Raw genomic sequence first — 22,144 nt, forward strand, 5'->3', positions numbered from 1 at the left:
CAGGGAAGCGAGAACGTGGAGGAGCGAGGGGGAAGGGCGAGAGACGGCGCTGGGAGCCTGGGACGCTTGCCATGCGGTCGTGGTGGGCGATGGCCAGCCACCGAGAGAGGCTCTGGGAAAGGATGGGGCCACCGAGCAGGGCGGAAGGAAAGGCCAGGGAGGCGAAAGAGTGGAGGACCGGTGGGGAGGACCGCTGGGGAGGATCAGTGGGGAGGACCATGCCCGTGGACCCATCACGAAGTGCGCGGAACAATTGATTATCTGGTTGTTTCACCCGCTCTCTGAGAGGCCAGTCTCCTCTTCGTTGGCCTAACCTGTGCCCGTGAAGGTGAAATGAGAGAGAAATAGGTCTGGGAAGAGGCGGGCGCGTGCCCAAGGACTCGCTGGCTTCGGCCAGGCAAACCTTGGCCAGCTCTTAGTTCTGCCCTCCGTCTCGGTTCTTCACAGGGCTGCTGCGTGAAGGACAAACAGGCTACGGATCCCCTTCTTTGCTTTTCTCCTCCTCTTCCGCTCACAGCGTGGGCGAGTGTCCGTGGGGAGCGGCTTCCCGCGTGTCCGTGGGGAGAGCCGTCTGGCCCTCACCCAGCTGGAAGCCGTTCCGCTCTGGTGTCGCCCACCTGCTGCCCCAACTCTGCATATTCCAGCCAAGTAGCCTGAATCCAGGGGCTCTCCACCCTCCTGAGGTGTTGGCATCCTTGGGGAGCTTTAAAAAGACCCCGAGACCCCGGCCATCCCAGAGCACAGGCCAGGGCGGGGTCCGCACCTGGGAACTTTTGAGCCTCGCTCCCAGGTGATTTGAATGTGCGGCCAGGTGAGAACCACTGTCCTAATGGATGTGACTTGTAAAGGTCCTAGCAGGAGCTTTAAAAGAGTCACAGTACAAGTATCTGTTCCGTTTGCGGCTCTGACTGTTGATTCTGGGGCCCTCTCTGGCGTCTCCCAAGATGAGGACGGCTGTGCCCAGTCTGGTCTTCCCACTGTCCCTGAGTGTTATCTGATCTACCCAGAAGCCTTCGCTCTCAGCTGCCTCTGCTGCGAATCCTCCTCTTCACCCAAAAGTCCCGTGCTGGAGTCTCAGCCCTCTTCATCCACCTGGCCCTGGGCCCCCATCCACCCTCTCGCTTCTGCTTTGACGGCCAAGCATCTAGACAGAGGCGTTTTCCCACACATCGCTTGCTGTCTGGTCCCGTCCTTCTGGTGCACCCCGCCCCACACAAGCCTGTTCTGACCACCCAGCTCCTCTTCCTGGGACCTCAGCCCCTCTTGGACACTCAGCCCACCTCACGTGTTCACCTTGGTCAAGAAGTTTTCCCTCCGGGCATTTGTGTCGCCCTTGAAAACCGAACTCCTTGGCCCTGACAAGTGGCAAGAACACGATCGGCCGGTCCTGAGGGACAGGTCAGGGGTACTTCGAAGTCTGTGTTTCCAAAACATTTCAGAAGGTTAGAATCAGTCGTGTTAGGTGTGAGACTGGAGACTGCGGAGGTCCTCGTCGAAGCAAAGGCCTTGTGGATAAGGTAGCAACATGGCGATTCTAGCCTCGTCTTCCGACATATGCACAGGGCTCGGAGTGCTGTAAGGTATCTTCGCCTGCTCTCAGGGCTGGCTACATACTTTGCAGAACCCAGGGCAAAGTGAAAATGTGGGGTGCTTGTTCAAAAATTAAGAATTTCAGGATGGGACCACAGCGCATCGAACCAGGCTGGGGGACCGTGCAGCTTGCCGGCCTATAAAGCCTGCCCCGCCTGTTATGGGCGGACCCGGGAACCCAATGTTAGGATATTTCCTCCCTTAAACCGATGAGGACATCTAGTTTGAATGTTGAAAGGAACAGGAGACGCTTTTGCAGTGTTTGCAGAATAAAAAAATCTGGTTTCTTAGGTTTACTTTTTTCTCCATTTAAGGGTAGCCTAGATAGCTCTATGAATATCTGCCAGGAAGGAGCCTTTCGAAAACAAAGCTGTTGCTGGCGTCCTGTGCCCCAGAGTGGCCGCCAGTGGAAACGGACCCAGTGTTCTCCGTCTCAGTGGGCACTGCTGTCCTGTGCCAGCGAAGCCGTGGGCGCGTGGGCGTGTGTGTACACGTCCAAGTTCACGAGCGAACAGCTGCCTCTGGGCGGCTTGCGTTTTTGCTCAGGGGACTCTGCTCACAGCCTGCCTACACTCTGGCAGGGCCCCCAGCCCCTAGAGAGTGACGGGGACGAGCTGAATGAGTTCTAGCTTCTTCCTTCTTTCCTTTCACAGAGTCACCAACAGCGGAGGCTCTCAGCACAAGTCCTGGGTGCCCTCCCAGCAAGGGGCCGCCCGGCAGAAAGTCTGAGGCAGCCGCCTGTCCTCCCAGCACTGTGAGGACTCCCGGCCGAGTGAGGACTATGAAAATCAGCTGCAGGAGGCGTGCTTGAGTTTAAAAATGCCAAGAACCACTCCTCAGCTTGTAAGACTGACCGTCTGCATTAAAAAAAAAGACATCGGTAGAAGCCTTGAAAAAAATAGGCTTTTAGATTTCTTATTCTGTGTAATGGAAGACATTCTCGCATATAAGCAAGCGCATGGTTTTTTTTAATCGACATTCAATTTTATCGATCTTATTAAAAAAAAAACTAACTGGAAACCAGGAAATATTTGTAGTAATACTTTTCTGGTGCCCAAAGAAGGATCTGTTTCCTCCTTTTTACAGATGTCTCTGCAGATACGTAAGCAGCATGGACCCCACTGCAGAGATAGCTAAGTGAAACCCGGGAAGCTTAGGAGATTTTCGCAAAGCAGATGGGGCCAGAGAAGAATAAAGGCCAGCTTCGAGCCCGACTAATTTGGGGCAAACGGCTCAGCCTCATGTGACTCACCTGGCTATCTACATCCTAACAGCTGCTTCCCAGAGCCGTCTAGAAGATGCTGAGATAATATATGTAAAAGCCCGTGAGTCCTGGAAGGAAGGGCACCCAGCAAATGCAAGGTGTGTGCTACTGACGTTTTATCATCGGTGCAGATAAATCAGCTCCTGACTCCACCGAGGCCGGCCCAGGCTCAGGGCCGGGCCCAGGTCCAGCGCTGAGATGCCGGGAGAGCCTGACAACGGGGCTGTCCTCCACTTTCCAAGACTTCAAAGCTAAACCTAGTGATTAAGAGATTTGGGGCCTTAAAAACTGCAGGAATGAAATCTGGTGGGAACGTGCCGCCCGGAGCCCGTGCTCCAAGGGGCTCCGAGGTCTGCGCACCGCTCGGGGCACTAATCCTTCCTACTTTGCCTGCGGCCGCCAGACAGACCTTGGTCCTCCCGCCCATCCTGGGACGGCCGTGGCAGCTGTCGGGGACATGGAACTCAAGGTAGCTGAAGGATTAACTTGCGTATCAGATGGCATGAAATTTCCCCCCTTTGGTGCCATTTCTTTCTCTTATTAAGAGAGATCTATAACTCTCCCGCACTCCTTCCCTGCCAGTGTGTGCGCGCGTGCACGCGCATTGTGGGGGACAGGTGTGGGTTGAAAGGGAGGACAAGGCTCTCGAGGGTGGAAGCTCTGACCACTCAGGGCGCACAGAAAGGGCAGTGACCACTATGATGAGCTCCCCAGGCTGACTGGGTGTCGCAGCACACAGCAGAGTCCATCCTGGCTCCCAGGCCCAGGCGCGGCCAGCAAGGAGAGGGCTCCGCACACACACTCAGAACACTCAGGAACCGGCTTCTCGTCCTTCCTGCCTCCTTAGGAGCCTGGCCGCCTCTACTCCCAGCTGCTCGGGTTCCCCCAGGACCCCCCAGGCCCAGCCGCCGGCTGCCTTTCCGCAGAGCGGGAGGCGATGACCACACACAGACCTGACCGGTGAGGCGGGGAGGGTGGGGGGCCCTCACAGCTCTGGATAAATGACCGTCAAGCGCAAACCCTCCCAGCTCGTGGCCTCGCCCCAGACTCACTTTCAGAGGTGGCTGAGTCCCATCGACCTCATCGGTCCCTTGCCAGCCAGCAGCAGGGCTGCTCCGGAACCTGGCCAGGCCCGGCCGGCTCTGGACCAGGGCTCTGCAGGAAAGGGGCCACCCGCCCGTCTTCCCTCTCCCACTGACTGGGAGCTTCCAGCCCAAGTATTTGAGAGAAGAGAGTCTCGACAATTACCGTATGTGGCACACGTGTCATTTGGTGAGATGGTTAACTGCCCTGTGCTTGATACGAGGCAGCTGGGCCAAAGCAGACATTCGGGACCAACCGGAAATGTCATTTCTGCACTTTGGAAAAATGCCTGAGACACCTGCTCAGAGTCATCTCTTCCCTAAGACACCCTCCAGCGACTGTCCGGGCCTGGCAGGAGAAGGCGGTGCCCGCCCAGCCTGGCTGTGAAGGCCGCCCCCAGCCTGGCCCGGTGGCCTGCCCTGTGTCCCCCAGCCGTGCCACTCACTTTTCTGGGTCCTGGTTCATGGCCTCCCAGCGAACAGCCCAATTCCTGTGACAACTATGGACCCACGGCAGCCCTCCTGCCGCCCTGGCCACCCGTCCTTCTCCAAGCCGGTCACCTGGCAGTTGTCCCCACACTGCTCTGGACTTTTGTCACGTTGAGCGACTCCGAGGTTTTCATCCTGCAGCCACGACGGGCCCTGGACCCATGCCAGGGAATGGTGATCGATGTGCATCTGCTGTGTTTGTTTCTTTGGCCATGGTGGCGGCTGTGGGCAGCGTGGCGCTGTCTGTCCGTAGTGTGGATTGGGTGGCTCGTGGGCATGTTGTGGAGTGAGGAACAATTTGCTCTGAGTTGGAGCTAAGAGACATGGTGGGGAAGGTGGCTTTCTTAAGACACAAGAAGTTTGCCCCGAGAGTCTGGCCGGGCTGGGGATGGTCCTTTTGAAAGTTAGGACGGCACCCAAGGGTGGCGAGGGAACCGGGCCGGGCTGGGAAGGCCTCTGGACCCTGCGGGTGGGCTGCCTGCCGTTCTGGGGTCCAGAACTACCGAGAGTGGTGATTTGACCCGACGCACACGGTCTCCCGTCTCCGTGGATCGGTGGAGGCGCCGAGAAGACAGAAACACGGTGTCTGCGCTCGGTGCGCGGCGCTCCTCAGTCTGCGTGGCGCCGGCCAGTGCTTAGAAAAGGCCCCAGAGAAGGAACTGCTGGGTGGGCGGATGATGGCCCGGGATGGGGACCGGAGCCCGCCCCCGTGTCCCTGGCGATGGGCAGCGATGGCAGTGGGGAGGAGCGTCGGGCGGCAGTGCTGGGAGCTTAGAGCAGGACTTCAGAGTGTCTGTTAAATATTACTGTTGGAGGATTGATCCACCACCCACGTCTACATTGCATTTTTTTTTTTTTGGTCTCTTCTCTGAAAGTTACCGTCATAAACAAGATCATCTTTAGTTCAGGGTCATTCACAGGCCCAGATCAACCTCTTCTAGTCAGTAAATATCATGTATAGTAAAATGTGCCCGCACTATCTATAATTTTATGCTGGGAATTCTTTTGGAATAATTTTTGTAATTTTGCCATTGGGGTAATTTGGCTTTAAGGAATCCATTTAATTTATAACTACCTTTGATTTCTTGGCACTCATTGTGTTTTCTTTTAAAAACCCTGCAGAGAGGGAAAATGCAAATCCTAAATTGTTTTAAGATATTATATTTTTAGGAACGCTTCATTTAACAGTGAGCGAAGTGGACATAATGTTGTTTTATAGACTTCCCCTTAAATCTTTATTCGTCCTGATTTTACCTGGAACCGTGCATGCCTCTCCAGGGCTGAGGCGGGAACCAGGTCCGCAGCCCTGGCCTGTGGCTCCCACGGGACAAAAGAACATTTTTCTGGGCCAGAGGGCGAAGTCACAGGGACACTGTGTGACTCAATTTAAGGAAAAGGTATCAATTCATTCTTCATTCATCAAGTATTTATTGAACTCCAGCGACAGGGTGCTTGGTGAGCAGGACAGATACTGACCGTGCCCTGAGGAGTGTGGGGTCACAGGCGCCCAGAGCCAGCCACACCAAGGACGATTCGTAGGTGGGAGGTTAAGCTTGGGGCTTTGGTCCTCCTCTCCTGCCCAAGACCCTCATCCTCGCTCTTCCCGTCTGCCATCAAAGTCTCCCCTCGGATCTGCTTTTAAACTCTAAGGTGTAAATGACTCATAATGGCTTAACATTTTATCCCTCTCAGGAGTGTTTTTAAGTCTAAGGGATAAAGATTTAATAGTGAAATTTCGAACACCAATTAGCGGGTAAAAGAGGATTTGGAGGAGAAGGGTCATGAGCATTTTCCTAACAGCCCTAAAAGCATTTCATTGAGTTAGGGTGACCTCTGGCCTTCTGGATATGACGGAAGCAGGTAGATATTTCAGATTAGATGATGGATGCACGGATAGATGGACAGACGGATGGATGGATAGATGGCCAGATGGATGGATGAATGGATGACGGGTGAACAGGTCACCTTTAGTCTGATCTCAACTGATCTTTAGGGCTTCATTCATTTTTTGATCCCTCATGGAACCAGGCTAGGGTCTGACACATAAGGTGGTCGGTAAAAGTTTGTCGAATGAGCAAACTCATTAAAGCGTGCTTACGTGTGCAGTGGGCCTGTGGTTCGGGTTACTGCTTTGGGTTCCTTTGGATTTGAGCAACATGCAAGCAGGGAGCTCGAGTCCGCAGTTAGCGGACTCTGAGCTATGTGCAGCCTACCTGAGGCTGAACACAGCAAGTGCTGGAGGCAGGATTTGAACCTAGGCAGACCGGCCTCAGTGTCTGGGCTCATGTCACTATATCCGTCATGGCTCTGAGAGGAGCTGGCGGCTGCGAGCCCCCTGCCCCCCCGCCCCACTGCTCCGGCCCTCACAGCACGACATCAGCTGTCGCCTGGTCCGCACTGCCAGGTGGAATTGTTCCTGACGCAGGTCTGCTCCGTCTGCACTGGGTTCCGGGGACCGTGCAGAGGGCCGATCCCATGCCGGCTTTGTAGTGCCTGGCTCCGGGGCTGCACTGTTAGTTAGCACGGATGCGTCTCTTGCTTTCAAACTGTGGATCTGTCTTCGCAGGAATCGCCTGGCTGAGCCTCGGAGGGTTCTTGGATCTTTGGCCGGGGTGGCGGGGTCTGTGTCCAGTGAGGTCTAGTGGTCCAGAGGGCAAAGCTCCGGGCAGCTGCCCTGTCTGAGGCCTCTTTGGAGCCATGCGGTGAAGGGGACAGGGATTCCTCTCTGCCTTCTGGGGGCACCGCCAGCCTTGGGGAGGGAGCCCCCATCTCTGGTTAGAAGGACAGTGAGCTCAGGGTTTGGGAAGGATGTCATCAATGAATTGATGGATGGCGCCTACCACAGAGGGAGAGCTTTAGTCACCCCATCGTGGAGAGGGCTGCCTTGGGTGTGAGGACGTTAAGGTGCTGGTTTGGGGATTTGGGACCTTTCGGAGTCCTGGCATTGACGATGGCATTATCTGAGGAGGGACCATCTTGGTGGAGGAGACCCCTTTTTTGGGCCTACTGTCGGCTTAGGTGGGATGAGAAGCCAGGAGCAGTCTACTTTCGACAAAGAAACAGCCAAACTCAAAGCCATCCTCACCCTGCACTGAGCTGAGGTGGATGGGGCAAGTACGTCCCCACGGCAGGGATGGGCAGTCTTGGCTCCCCAGGGAGGACTCAGGACCTGCTGACCTGCCAGTGGAGGCAGGGGCCGGGGGCGAGCCAGACCCCAGGCTCTAGCGCTGTCTGAATTTAGAATGGGGGCCCAGGGGTCTCTCCTGGCATGGCTCCAAAGACAAGTGAGGTAGGAGGAGGTGAGAATCTGACCATTTACACATGAATGTCAGTTCGAGTCTGGGTTTGAGAGCTTCATGTTTTGGGATTTGAGATCACACTTTTTGACATAATGAATTGCAAAGTCAGACTTAGAGGATTAGTACTTTTTCACCAAGTATAAGTAGCCTTAACACTCAGCTGGTGTGTCAGTTTCCTGGGGCTGCTGTAACCGTGTACCACGAACCTGTGGCTGAAGGCGACAGAAATGTACTGTCTCAGATCCGGAGGCCGGAAGTCTGAGACCAAGGTGCCAGCAGGGCCCGCCCCCTCTCTGAGACAGCAAATAGAAGTCTTTCTTGCCTCTTCCAGCTTCCGGTGGCGGCCGTCACGCTTGGTGTTCCTTGGCTTATAACTGCGTTACTCCAATCTCTGTCTCTGTCGTCACGTGGGATTCTCCCTGTGTGTCTCTCTGCACATGGCATTTTCCTCTTCTAAGGACACCAGTTGTATTGGATTAAGTACCCCACTAATGACTTCATCTTAACTGGACTACATCTGCCAAGACCATAGTCCAAGTAAGTTCACATTCATGGGTACCAGGGATCAGGACTTGAGCATCTCTTTTTGGGGGACAAAATTCAACCCCCGATAACAGCTAGTGATATCTGTGGCTCAGCAATTACTTACTACTCCTTCTATTATGTGGAGGAAGACTGATTTTCATTAGGATCAGAAAAATCTTACCTGTCAACTTCTCATCTGTTAACCTGTATTCGGTGATACTTGAACACAGGATAAATCAAGAGCGAACAATACTGTACCAGAAATCGTAGCAGTCAAGTTCACTTCCAAACACCAAGCAAAAGCAAAACGCCTTCCTATCTTATGCTTTGTTTTGTTTTCTGAAGCTGCCCCTTTGGGGGCCGTGGGACACCCTCTCAGACAGAGATAAATGACAACAAAGTGACAATAAATACAAACCAAGGTACTGTCTGGAAACCACACAGCCTACTGGTCTTCCCTGTGTCTCTTCCTGTTTCTTGAAATAATCCTTCAGAAATGGCTAGGGTTAGTAGTGCTTCATAGTCCACTTAGATAGAGAGTCAGATACAATTTTCCTTAGTGAGGACATTTTCAAATAGCGAAGAGAAATGTCAGTTGATAGCAAATGTGTTTCACAGGGAAGACCGGCGAGGAAATAAATTAAAGGCTAGGTATATCCTCGTTCAGATTGAGCCCTTTGGCGCTGCCGGGACATAACTATGTTGGCTAATGCTGGTCAGTCGGTATGGAACGAGAAGCTTCTGACATCCAAACAGCATGTTTGTGAGATAGGACCTCACTCTTCCTCTTCTGGTGCCCACCATTTAGCTGACAACAGTCTCAGCAACAGGTATCTTGGCATGATCTTGTATTTGCTCATTGATTTTCTTTGTACTCTGGACACAGGAAGACAACCTTTTGGATGACAGATACCAGTAACTTCCCAACCAAAGTGCCCAGGGATCACTCGATAAGGGACAGCCAAAAATTTATGCCTTAAAATTAAAGAGATCAAAAGAATCGAAAGCGAGAACTCAAACAGATACTCCCATGTTCTTGGCAGCGCTATTCACAAAAGCCGAAAGGTAGAAATAACCCAAATGTCCATTGATGGATGACTGGAAAAGCAAAATGTAGTATATACATACAACGGAATATTACTCAGCCTTAAAAAAGAATGAAGTTCCAACACGTGCTACAACATGGATGAGCCTCGAAGACGTTATGTGAACTACGCCGATCACAGGAGTCGAATATCGTATGATTCTACACGTAAAAGATGCCTGGCGTCGTCACATGCACAGGGACAGGGGAGAGAATGGTGGTGCCGGGGCCTGAGGGAACGGGAATGGGACTGACTTAGTGTTTATTGGGCAGAGTTTCAGTGTGGGATGATGAAAACTTTCTGGATGTGGACGGTGGTGATGGCGCCACAGCCGTGTGAACGTGCCGAATGCCACTGAACTGTGCGCTCGAGGATGGTTAAGATGGTAAGTCTTACGTTACGTGTGTTTTAACACAACAGAACACACACGCACACACACGTGCACGCACACACACACGCACGAGAGAACACGTTAGTCTTGCATTAGTCATTCTGAGCTGGACCGCCCCATGCAATATGATCTTGTAGCCGCCCATGAGTTTATACGTAAGGAGTAATTTCACTGAAATACACGTTCTCAGATATCAATGACACTTTCCTCTGATTTCTATTTTAGCTCATTCTGAGAGCCAAATGCCAAATCCAGGCCCTGGCCTATCAGGAGGGGACCTTCCTGCAATGAGCTCCTCTTAAGGGCACTCTGTGGTCAGGACCACCCCCCGACCCCGCCCCGGCTGTCACGTGAAGAGGTAGGCCCTGGTGAGCAGGATTGGACAGCCACGTCATCCACCTGCCGTTCTGGGCTCCTGCTAATTGCTACCCTCTTAATGCACAGGATGTCACACCTCTGGGTGCCTCCCGCCTTATAATTCACTAAGTGCTTTTATACAGGCTGTTATTTAGCCAGACAGCTCGGTGAGGCATCTGCTATTATCTCTAGGCATCTTGTCCAGTCCTCGCAGCTGGTCATAGAAAGGTCTGGGCCTCACCCTAGGCCTCTGACCCAAGCCCCACATTCTCTCCTCCACAGGCCACCAGCCCGGAGCTGCCAGCCTCCCCTCGAGCTGGTTCAGGGCAGAGCTTTGCAGGCAGGCACTGAGCACTCAGTCGAGATCCGCTGAAGGAACAAGCGTGGGTCTCAAGCACAATTTCCTGAAAGTCTTTTCTGCTCTCCCAGCCCCGGCTTATGTCCGTTACGGCTGGAGGACCAGGATGACTTCACTGGGTCCTAGCCTGAAACGCCTTCGAAACACCCTGGTTGCCACAGGGCAGGCGACACGTGGATGAGTAAGTCAGAGGCTCCTGGGACACGCTCAGCTACCATTAAGACTTTCGCCAACAGGAGGAGACTTCTCCGGATACTCGATTTGGTAAGTGTGGAGCGTCATTTACACCCTCCCCCACCCTCTGCTTCCTGCCCCTGCCCCTTTCACACACGCATGTCAACACGTGTGCACAGCCACATGCAGGGACGCATGCACACACAGACACACATTCATTCTTGAAATAACTTTGGATAGCAGCAAAGCCAAATCTCTCCAATTCTCTTAAAATAAGGCAAAAGGAGAGCAACTTGGAGGCCGAGGAAGAGCTTTCTTTCCATCGCATTAAGTTAGGAGGCTGCCTGGCCTTCAGCGTTTTCAGTATGAAACACTGGTCAGTGGCTTCCCTGAGCCCTTGCTCCAGCAAACTGATTCACGTTGCGTGGACTGCAGGGCACACTTCCGGTCCACGAACAAGGGGCCTCCAGATACCCCGATGGACTTCACTCACAATCTCCTCGCCTAGGTTTGTGCCCTAAAACCAGGCCCTTCGATCTCCACTGTCAGCTCTTAACAAGCCAGGATCTCCCTTCTCAGCCAGAGGCCTCCTCCGCAACGAGGTTAACGCGAACACGAGACAGAGCACACAGAGCCTGTGAGAGCAGACGGCCAGGAAGGGGATGCGTTTCGGTGAGTCGGCAAAAAGAAGCAAGGAGCCCGATGTCAAACCTGACACCACCCTCTTAATTTCCAAGCGCTTTGGGGGCTTTTTCATGTCGGTTTCCCAGACATTCATGTTTGTGGAGAAGACTGTGCTCCAGGACCTTGCTGTGTCTGTAGAGCCAGGTAATAAAAACCATCTGCCTGAAATCCTTTTTGGAACAAGAAGGGACATACACAAATAAGCAAACAGTCATAAAAGATCAGGGGAACAGGGGGCGGGGGGCAGGCTGTTTCAGCACAGGGATGTGTGGGCGAGTCCAGAGCAGACGCTGCCGGCCAGTGTTTGCAGGCGCTGCTGGCTTCTGTAAGGTGGTTGTGAAAACACATATGACTTATAAATAAATGTGGTACATTCCGGAAGGATGACCGAGGAGGCATCATTCTCTTCCCCAGCACCCACTCTGTGTGTGAGGTTTTACTGGGGGAGTCAATGCTATCAGGAGGAATTATCCCAGGGGTTCCTGTGGTGGGCTGAATGGTGTCCCCTTAAAATCCATGCCCACCCAGAACCTCAGAATGTGACCTCTTTTTGGAAACAGGGTCTTCGAGTTAAGATGATTAACTAGATTAGGGTGGGCCCTACATCTAATGGCTGGTATCCTGATAAGAGGACAAGAGACTCGTAGGAGAGAAGGTCCTGCGGAGATGGAGATGGAGATCGGGGTGCTGCAGCTATGGAGGAGTGCCGGCAGCCACCAGAGGCGGGGGGAGGCAAGGAAGAGCCTGCAGAGGGAGTATGGATGGCCCTATTTGACACCTTGACTTTGAACTTCTGGCCTCCAGCGCTGCTCTGCTCGAGAATAAAGTCCTGTTGTTTTAAGGCTCCTCCTTTGTGGTTTACTGTGGCAGCCACAGGGAGCACACAGCCCCTTGCTGGCTGGGAGCTGTGTAGGTGGGGAGATACGGGCCATATTAGGACCAAGAAGTTGGCCACTTTCTTGGCGCTTAGCTTAGGAGTTGAGGTCCAAGACTAGGACGGAACTGATCTTGAAAGAAGACTTGTCGAGCCAGTTTTTTTTTTGTTTGTTGGTTGGTTTGGTTTGGTTTGATTTTCTGCCACCTGAGTAGAGATGGAGATTCTCCTGGACTCAAGGAAAAATGAGGGGGCCTTAGAGCAAGCAGCCGGTAAGAGGGTCTGAGAAGGGGCCCGCGTCCCATCCTCCTGGTCTCAGGGTCAGCTCGCAGATCGGCGAGGTCCCCCCAAAAGCCCTGGCTGAGTTGGGGGGTGCGTAAGGAGAGAGGGCTGCTCTTCTGGCTGCCCTGGGAGGCAGGGCATGGAGGAGAAATACCAGGAAAGATTAGGTTTTTGGCCTCTGGTAGCCGAGATAGGTTTTATGTTTTCAGCATAAAACCTATATTGGATAAAGCCAGGTATTGGCAAGACATGATTTTCATTCTTTTAGTTCCTATTACCGTGAAGACAAAGACAGAGGGGACAGTGATGCTGCCACAGCCAAGGGACGCCAGGGACTCCTGGCAATGACCGGAAGCTGGAAGAGGCAAGAAGGGATTCTCTCTCCTAGAGCTTTAGCGAGAGCGCCATCCTGCTGACGACTTAACCTCCGACTTTCGACCTCCAGATCTGTGAGAAGATAAATTTCCCTTGTCTAAAATCACCCGCTTTGGGGTACCCGGTAGGGCAGCCCCAGGAAGCCAAAATACCCGCATCATCGAAGTCAAGGCTTCCGGAGGAGGGAGCCCAGTCTGAGCGGGTTTAGGAGTCTTTCTCCTACGGCCAATTCCTGCAGGTTTAGAGCCAGGTGGGAATTCAGGGAATGGGGGCTCAGGGCACCTGCACGGTGTCCCCGCTCCCCCTTCCGAGTTCCAGTGATGTAACCTGGAGCCCGCGGAGCAAATGCTGCCCTTTCCCCAAGACTCCCTCCCTCCCGCCCAGCCAGGAAGGAAGGGAAATAGCCACAGAAAACACGGGTTTTCTTTGCTCTTCAGTGGGAAGCAGCTCCACGTCTGTTTTCTCTTCCCTTCCATTGATCGTTCATATCTCGAATCCCTCTTATCCGTCAGCAAACTCAAGGGCCGGCGCAAGCTGCGAAAATACCGAACTTCAAAGCGTTCGCACAAATCACCTTAAAGGCCTGACCTCAGCCCGGGAAGGCTGGAATGAGGCGGAGAAATCACTCCTTATTTCAACGCCGCATAACTGAGACGTGGTTGCCCCTGGCAGGTCACATCTGTCACCTTATCTGCTGCCACCTGCTGCCACTGCCACCCGGGTCCTGACTGCCTCAAGACACCTGTGTTATCCACGCCCCCGAGGGCTGAGTTATGAGCCGAGCTCCCGGTCTGCCGCCCTTGACCTGGGTGTTATTCCAGGGGCGGGCGTGAGCGCTGGGTCGCCTCGCGAGGGCTGTGGTTTAATTTCCTCTGCTGCTCTCAGGGTCCTATCAGAGGAAATGGGTGAAAGCGATGGTCCTCCATGGTGGTCAGTCTTCAGCCTCAGCCACTGGTGGTGACAGCACAGAGTGACGTTGTTGACAGGGAGGGGGATGCTTTTGTGAGCCAGGAGGAGTATGGACGCAGAGAGAAGAAACAAGTAAAGTAGTAATAATAATATTAATCATAATAATGATAATACTGCATTTTCTCTCTCTGGTCCCGGAGGATTAGAGATTGAGCTTTTCTTCTACCTGGAATCTGATTTTACTTTTTGGGTCTGGATTTCGCTGTTACAGACCAGGAGGACAGCCGGCGGTGGGGGCGGGAATCCTTGTGTGGCGGGGGGCTGGTCGGGTGAAATGAGAGGTGTCTGGTCTCAGTCTCAGGTTGGAGACGTGCGTCTGAGCTCCAGCATGCCCTGAGTGTGCGCTGGGGCTGGGTACCATGAAAGTGGGCTTTCTCCCCGTCCCCCACCCAGGAAGACACGCACAGGAAGCAGCTGTAGCATAAGGCAGCCCTTTCGCTGGGTCCTTCAGCTCCAACAAAGAGAGGAGCCAAAGGAACCTCGGTTTTTGGATCGGGACTGGGCTTCTGCATCCGTCTGTGCAGCGTCGGCCTGTGCAAATGAGGACCTCGTGGGGCCGAAAGCCAGCCAGGGCTCAGCGGCCGAGCCTTATCCCCTGTTGGAGGGGTTGTGTCCTTCTCTTCGAAGCGGCTCACACGGCAGGGACACTGTTTGTAATTCAGCCACCCAGACTGGGGTGACTTTTACAGCCCATCCCCTGGGATGAGGCACTTCTTCCCCGATTTGCACAATCTCAGTGTCCATGCACGAGCGGCCTTGACATGACCAGCCTTCGTGTGGTTGCTTTTAGTTCACTGGGGGACGGGGAGAGAGAGATGATGTAAGTTACGGCAAGCCTTTAGAAGGAAATGAAGTAAGGAAAGTAAGTGACATAACACACACTGGTGTGGGGAGTCCAGGGAGCCCCGAAACTCATGGGAAACCAGCCTTTCGAGTTTTCGTGTGACTGGGGCCCCTCTGTCTTCAGCCTTCTCCAGTTCTGAATTTACAGGAAAAGTCAGGGCTATATAATTTAGTGGGGAGGATGTGGACATGGCATTTTCTCTTTGAATCAACCCAATACCTAAACAGGAAAAGAAGGCCTGCTCTTAATGATCATGACTAACCAGCAAAATTCTTTCATTTCCGCAGGAGGCCCAGAAACCTTTGCGAAGCGCACAGCTGCTGCGGAATCTGTTTGGGAAACACGTCAGCGGGGACTCGGAAGATGCGCAGGGAGAACAGAGCAGTGCGGGTCTGCTGGGCCCGCCTCCTCCTCCTCAGAGGACTTTGTCCCCCGTCCTCTGTGGACGCTGCTGGAGGGAGACACGATGCGCGCCGGGCTGTCTGGGCCTCCAGCCCCGCCTCAGTGGACTCTGCCGGGGGCCCTGCCACCCCTCACTCCCAGCACCCGTCCTCACCTTCTTCGCTTCCTCAAGCCCCCGCTTTAGTGTCCTGGGGCTCCTGCTGTGCCATCCCCGCCACAAACCCGGGGGCTTAAAACGACAGAAGTTCATTCTCTCACAGTTCTGGGGTCTGAAGGTTGGAAATTAAGTTGTCCTCAGGTCCCCCCTCAAAGTCCCAAACCAAGGTGTTGGTAGGGTTGGTCCCCCTGGGGGCTCAGAGGAGGAAATCAGCCCACGCTTCTCTCCCACCTTCGGGGGTTGCCCGCTGTCCGTCGTGTTCCTTGTGTGGCAGGGACACCACCCCGATCTCTGTTTCTGTCATCGCCCTTCTGTGTCTGCGTGACTGTCCTCCTCCTTCTGTAAGGACACCCGTCAGAGCGGGTTAAAAGTCCTTGTTTCAGTGTGACCTCATCTGAGGTCTGCTAATCACATCTGCAATGGCCCTGTTGGCAAATAAGGCTGCATTCCGAGGTTCTAGGGAGGGCAGGAATTTGGGGAGCAGGACACTGTTCAAACCAGTACACCCCATTCTCCACGACAACTTTCTCTTCTTTTCCAGAAGCAGCCCTTGTCTTAATATTCTGCTCCTAGGAAGAAATCCATTTGCCCTTTACCTATTTAATCAAGACAAAACTCTACCCAAGTTTTCAACACCCCTTCCCATTTTATATCGTGCACCATCCTGCTATGGACGTGGTTCCCGCCCACGGCACCCACCACCATGCCCTGGTCAGACGGCCCTTCCCTTCCGCGCCCCGCCCTCCAGCTCGCCCTTCCCTCTCCTCACAGAGCTGCTCTGTCCATTGGATTGTCGGATCGGTGTGTCAACATGCAGTGGGTCTCTGTCTGTGCTTGTTCCCTGAAATGGGGTTCCCTGCCGTCTTTCTGGTCCCGGCCCTGAGAGCGAGGCTGTGCCGGCAGATCCTCCACCCCGAGTCCCTCGCCGTCTCTCCAGTTCGCTGGTGTTTCCCCAACAAGCTCTTTCCCCGGCCAGACTTTCAGCTTTTTGAAGGCCAAGATGACGACCTATCTGCTTCTGCTCCCACAGCACACTGCAGGGACCAGGAATACTCAATACGTTTTCACTCAAAACATGCACAAATGCAGCCATTTTGCTTTATGGGCCTGAGTTCCTGCAGAGAATTACTCATTAAGGTTTGAATCCGTTCAGGATATTAATACAACACGATCAGGGATAGAATCTAATTGTTTTTATACCTGTTTAGAGTTTCTAAAGGGAGACCCGAGGTCAGCCTGTTTCAGCATCTGTAGGGTTGCTCCTTAAGAGGTATGTTCCAGGGCCCCGATTCAGACCTACTGAATGAGAATTTGAGAAGGTGGACCTGGAAACTTGTGTTTTTATGTCAGCGCTGGCCCCAAACCAGGTGAATCTTGTGCATGATAAAGTTGAAAAATGCGGATCTAGACATGTGGACAATAAATATTGATTTTAGATGCACTCGTGGAGCCAAAGACAAGCTAATGACTTATTTATTATAGCTCATCGTGCTGGCAGGGGCAAAACCAAAAACGATTTATCGCTTCCTAGGTGATCAGTTGCTTCAAGGGCCGCTGGGGTCTCCTGGGGCAGGGCGACATTCTCATAAAATCAGGGGCCACTGGAGAGAATCTGGGGGGTCTCCTGAGTGACCCCGTGGGCAGTGCGGAGCCCAGAAGCCCGCCCCAGCTACAAACAGAGCCTCCCTGTCTTCTCATGCCGGTTCCCCCGAGGGAGAGAATTAGAGCATGCTGTTCATTTATAATGTTTGCTTTGCTTTTGGAAACACCTCAGGGCAGCTCAGGATAGGTTTTCACAGCGGTGTTTGACTTGGCTTAGCTGCAGAGTTCCCGCTTCTTACTCCATTTATTGCAAGTTAGCACACGGCCCTGTGTTCGGGAGCCCAGCACCGGGTCTAACAGAAATCAGGGGAAGGTGAATGAAACAAAATGTTGGGGAGGCTGAATCACGCTTGCCCATTTCACCTCCTCAGTCTGGAGCTAACTGGGGGTCAGGTTGGACATCAGGCTGCCTCGGATCTTGCAGCCTCTGACCTCTCGCTGCAGCCCAGCGATGCCTGGGGACGATGTGACCCACCCAGCCACCGCTTGACCTACGACAGGGTCTAAAGAATTATTTCCCGAGAAGACGATACCGTCCGTTTTTTAGGCTCCCATTTTCCTTACAGATTTTCTTTGCTTTTTAAAAATTCAACTGCCTTTTAATAATCCATTGCTGATCTCTCTCGACGTACACTCTCAAGTGTCAAATAGGTGTCGCGTCTCATTTTAATAATCGTCGTCCTCACCGTGCCAGCTATTTCATTTCCATCGTTTTATTTAACCTGAACTAAAATGTGTACGAAACTGGATATTATTAGATACCATTTAATGATGAGAAAATAAACTCAGAGAGGTTAAGTGAGTGGCTCCAGGTGACCAGCTAATAAATGGGGAGCGGGGATTGCAAGTCGGTGCCACGTCCTCTCAGCAACGTGCATGCTGTCTTGGTGATGACTCACCCCAGCCTTGAAGAAGGAAAGTTGGCTGAGGGCCGAAAGGGTTCACCTGACGCCAGCCTCTATCTGCATGAGGCCTACCACCCGGAGTATATTAACGAAATGAAGAGTGAGGCACGTTACCGGTTTACAGTGATGTATCTGCGGGGAGTTTGTCTATATCACATTTCTTTTTCACAGAAGTGAAGAGCGTGATTGAGATTCACTAATGTGGGTGGTAGGCACAGCCTAAGGTCCGATTAGAACATAATCGGGACCTCTGGGATATGGCCACCGTCATCTGACCCTAGGCCCATCATGCTCAAAGGCATGGTTGGAATCTGGGACACTTGAGGATGAGATCACTGAAACTGAACTGGAACTTCCGGAACTGTCGGAACTGTCGCGCTGTTTCCCTTCTGTATTTCCTGCTGAGTTGATGTGGGTGCAGCCCTCCTGCCCCACGCCCACTGGGATGGGATCGATGGCATGGCGATGGCAGGCTCTGTTAATCAATCTTAGCAACCTGGGCCTTAGTCAAAGGAGCCGTGGTTCTCTCTATTTGAAGGGACACACGACAGGCTCCCAGCCAGCCCCTGGCCCTGGGTAGGAGTTGTTTTTGATGGAAAGCAGATTAAAGAGAAACTATTTGAGGACTTTGTTACTCAGTCATGAGAGAGCACTGGATAGGAAAAAAAAAAAGTCCTGGGTTTAAAAAGCCCAGTTATTGATTGAATCCAAGGAACCCAAAAGGAACTAAGCTATTGTTTAAACACAGATCCCAGGCCTTGACCTTGCACCTCACAGCTATAGAGGCTGGGTGAGGCAGGCTGGAAGGGGTTAATGGTAACATGCTGCCTAAATATGCTATAAAACACCATCTCCCGACATTGTGCAATGAGCTAAAAGCAGAAGAAACGACCACGATTAACAGCCATTGCTTTGTATTGGCTGTCCATTACGTGTTCCATGCTTACCTATGTTAACTCTAATATCCACAATAGCTGCAGTTGGGGTTGTTATCCCAAGTGTGTGTACTGGGGAACAAGAAATTAGACAAGTTCAGTCACTTGTACAAGGTTACAAAGTTAGCGAGTGGTAGGGCCCAGAAATGAACGGGGTCCTTTTTTCTCTAAGCTGTTGCCCAGTGAAATACTATTCTTGTTCCTGTTGTGGTCTGGTGAAGTATCACGTTATACGACTGCATTAGCCAAATCAAGAGCAATTATGCCATCCTTGTAGGGTGCTTAGGGGCCAGCCTTGGAATTAGCCAAGTTCACTCTCAGTTAAGGAAAGAGGATCCCAAGGAAATGCTATTTTAGATTTTTTTTTTTTTTCTTAGTGGATAGACATTGCTTGAGAGGGTTATGGTCTGTTAAAAGTATATTACTGTGGCATCTTGTAAAATTTATAGCTACTGTATTATACTTCATCAGCATTCCTGATCTCGTTTTGGTGCTCACTTCAAATAACACTGTGTGAATAAGTAGATAAGAATGAAATGCAAGTTCTACGTTATTTGATGATACTCTAAGTTGTTAGGAATAGTTTTTTTAAGAATTATGGTTTTAGTGTTATCCTTTATTGCTTTAATAAGTGGAACTTCTTTGCATCTAGAATTATGATGGTTATTAGAAACAAGAGTTGTTTACTATAAAACAAAACACTGAATATTTCTCAACTATTAAAAAAATCCATATAATCTTGAAAGCATCTGGTTTGAATGAAGGAAAAAGTTCTCAGCCTAGGCTGTGAATTGGAACTGAAAAGCTTGGGAAGCTTCTAAAAATTCCTAATGCGTGGGCCCCCGCCCCTAGAGCAATTAGACCAGATCTGAGAAAATGTAGACTGGCATACTGTTTAGAAAACTCTGCCAATGAGGCTAACATGTAGCTAGTGTTGAGAATTACTGGGCCTAGGCAACAATGGATTTTTATTATTATTATCATTTTATTATTATTATTTATGCCTACAGCACCTGGTCTTCCTAGGTGATCTCCCATCCAAGTACTAACCAGGCCTGACCCTGCTTAGCTTTCGAGATCAGACAACAGGCTTGTTCAGGGTGGCGTGGCCGTAGACCATGGACCATGGTTCCACTGGGGCATGAACCCAGGACCTTCTGCAAGTAAAGCAGATGTGCTAGCTGCTACACTATGGAACCACATCCAACAATGGATTTTTAAATTCATGGAGTTAGGTCTGATTAATATCAATGTATTAATGTATCACAAAGGAGAAAGATCTTCATTATGTCTTAAAATTAAGGGTTTTGAAAATAACTCATTTAAAATATGTGCCACGAACACAATACATACCATGAGTCAGTAAGTTACAGATACAAAGTAGATGCTCAATAAATAAAGACTGCCTGAGTGAGCATCCTACAAAGTTTCAAATCAAAAATTATATTTTGACTTAAACGAAGATGTCAACAATTGTAAGACAAAGCATCGCTGAGAAAGAAAAAAATTAAACTATGGTATGCCATATATTACTAACCACATCCCAATTTTAAAAATGTTCAAAACAAGAAAAAAATCTGAGTCTTATAATTGATGAAATATAGTACTTAAAAATTACTATATTTAAAAATTTCTGCCTAGTTGACTCCGTTATATCACTAATTTCCACTAGATGCCGCTGTGATCTGCTACTTCAGGTTCCAAAAGGAAATCTGAAAACCAATTTTCTTAAAGTATTTAAAATGCCCCTTTTAAAGACAAAAGACTTAAAAATCTCTTATTTCGAGAAGTTGTTGCCCATCATTGCCTTGTATTATGGCCTATCTAAAGCATCTCACAAAGAGTAAAACTATTTAAAAGATGTATTGAAATATTTTAAAGACTCGATGCAATAGAATCAGTGCTATTGCTTCTGTTTCATCCGTGTGCCCAGAATTCACGTTTCACTTGTCTGCAGTGAGTCACGGAGAAGAGACAGTAGTAATAAGAAAGAAGGCTGATGCTTGACTTGAATAAAAAGTAAAAGCTGAAGGAAAGAACATCACGTCTTCTCATTTGAAGACAGCAGATCATGGTACCATGCGCACATGAGTTCCTGCTTCCCACGACAGGAAGCCCTGGGTGGGGAGGGGAATTGGGGTCTTTACGACAGAGTACCGAGCTTAAATGCAAGCCCAGTCAGTGTTAGCCCTGGGGGTCGACCCAGGGCCTCCATGGCTGAAAACGTGGACAGTTTCCCTCTTGGATGAAAATTGCCCTTCCAGAAAAATGGTAGGAGCTTTGGGGCCAAAAGGAAGTTCGCAGAAGCTTCCGGAGATGTATACAGAGCAGTGCTACTCAAACTGTTCCCATCTCCAGTGGGACGAGAACGGAAACCGAGAGTAAGCATTTCAAAATGTGTGTAGCAAAATAACAAAGTAATTTTGTCTGTTAAAACTAATAAAGAGAAATTTTGCATGTCTTTATTTTTTTCAGTTTTCTGGTAATTCAATATTTCTAGTACTTTACAAGTATCGGTCGTAAGAGATTGCTAAAAAATATATATATATATAAGGTTGTCTTTTACCCCAGATAGCTTGGGGGGCATTGCAGAAAGCCCATCTTGAGCTGCAGAGGGGGAACCCTGGAAAAGTGACCTTATCGAACCCCTTACTGTAATAATTTTCAAGGGGACAACATAAATAGAGAAGGGCTGAACAATAGAAACATTTCGGTTGTGAAGGACAGGGTTACTGGAGAGGTAAAAAGAAATCGCAAGAACAGTTCACCTCAGGGAGCCCCAGCCTCTGAGCCTACAGTCGGCACTCACCCGAGAACCCCTGGCTCTTCGAGGTTCAAAGACCTTGCACTGTCACCACCACCACCCCCAGCTGCTCCCCTTGACCAATGCACACGCACAACAGCAAGCCTGAAACTGACCTTGGGACACGAGGGACTGATGTAGCCTCAGTGAAAAGAAAATTCAAAACCACTCAGAATTGCCTAAGTCTTATAGATTTAGCTTCAGAAGAGAAATGCAGAGAGAAGTCCATAATTAAATTCCTTCCTGGCCTGATCCAGCCCAAATCAGCTGGCTTTGATGGAAGGGGTGCTTAAAGCGCCATGGCTTTCCACTTAGAGATAACTGAGTTGACCATTTTGCTTTTTCTAAAAAAAATGCCCTGTGGCACCATTCTACCGTTGGCATCTTTTTTTGGAAAGCAATTCGATAATGGTGATCAAAATGTAAATTGTGGATACTCTTTAACCCAGCTGTTTCTCTGCTAGAAATTCATCCTACGGTTAGACTCTTAAAGCAAGCAAAGACATAATATCCAATACTCATTTACTCTTTGTGAGAGAAAAAACTGGGTAAAAGCTAAATGTCCTTCAATAAGAGGCTAGTTAAATTATGGCACCCCACATAATAGAAGAGCACGCACCATTAAAAGAGTAAATGCTTCCCTAGGTACTAATGTGGAAAGAATTCCCAGACACAATTTTAAGTAAAGAAAAAATGTA

The 22,144-nt window shown here is 50.8% G+C and overlaps 1 protein-coding gene across 3 annotated transcripts in view; it reads right to left on the reverse strand.

Annotated features, from left to right (window-relative positions):
• CLDN14 (claudin 14) overlaps positions 1-4,995 on the reverse strand; it is a 15,437-nt gene extending 10,442 nt beyond the window's left edge. Inside the window, exon 1 of one of the 3 annotated variants that reach the window (XM_039857714.1) lies at positions 4,498-4,995. The gene's annotated coding sequence lies outside the window, so the exon portion shown is untranslated. Of the gene's footprint in view, positions 1-3,906 lie in introns of all 3 variants that reach the window. The other 2 variants (XM_039857712.1, XM_039857713.1) reach the window with 2 other exon arrangements.
• Between the last annotated feature and the right edge of the window lie 17,149 nt (positions 4,996-22,144).

Source organism: Pteropus medius, unplaced genomic scaffold (assembly GCF_902729225.1).
Source record: "Pteropus medius unplaced genomic scaffold, Ma_sr-lr_union100, whole genome shotgun sequence".
In the NCBI taxonomy this organism is placed as follows: Eukaryota; Metazoa; Chordata; class Mammalia; order Chiroptera; family Pteropodidae; genus Pteropus; species Pteropus medius.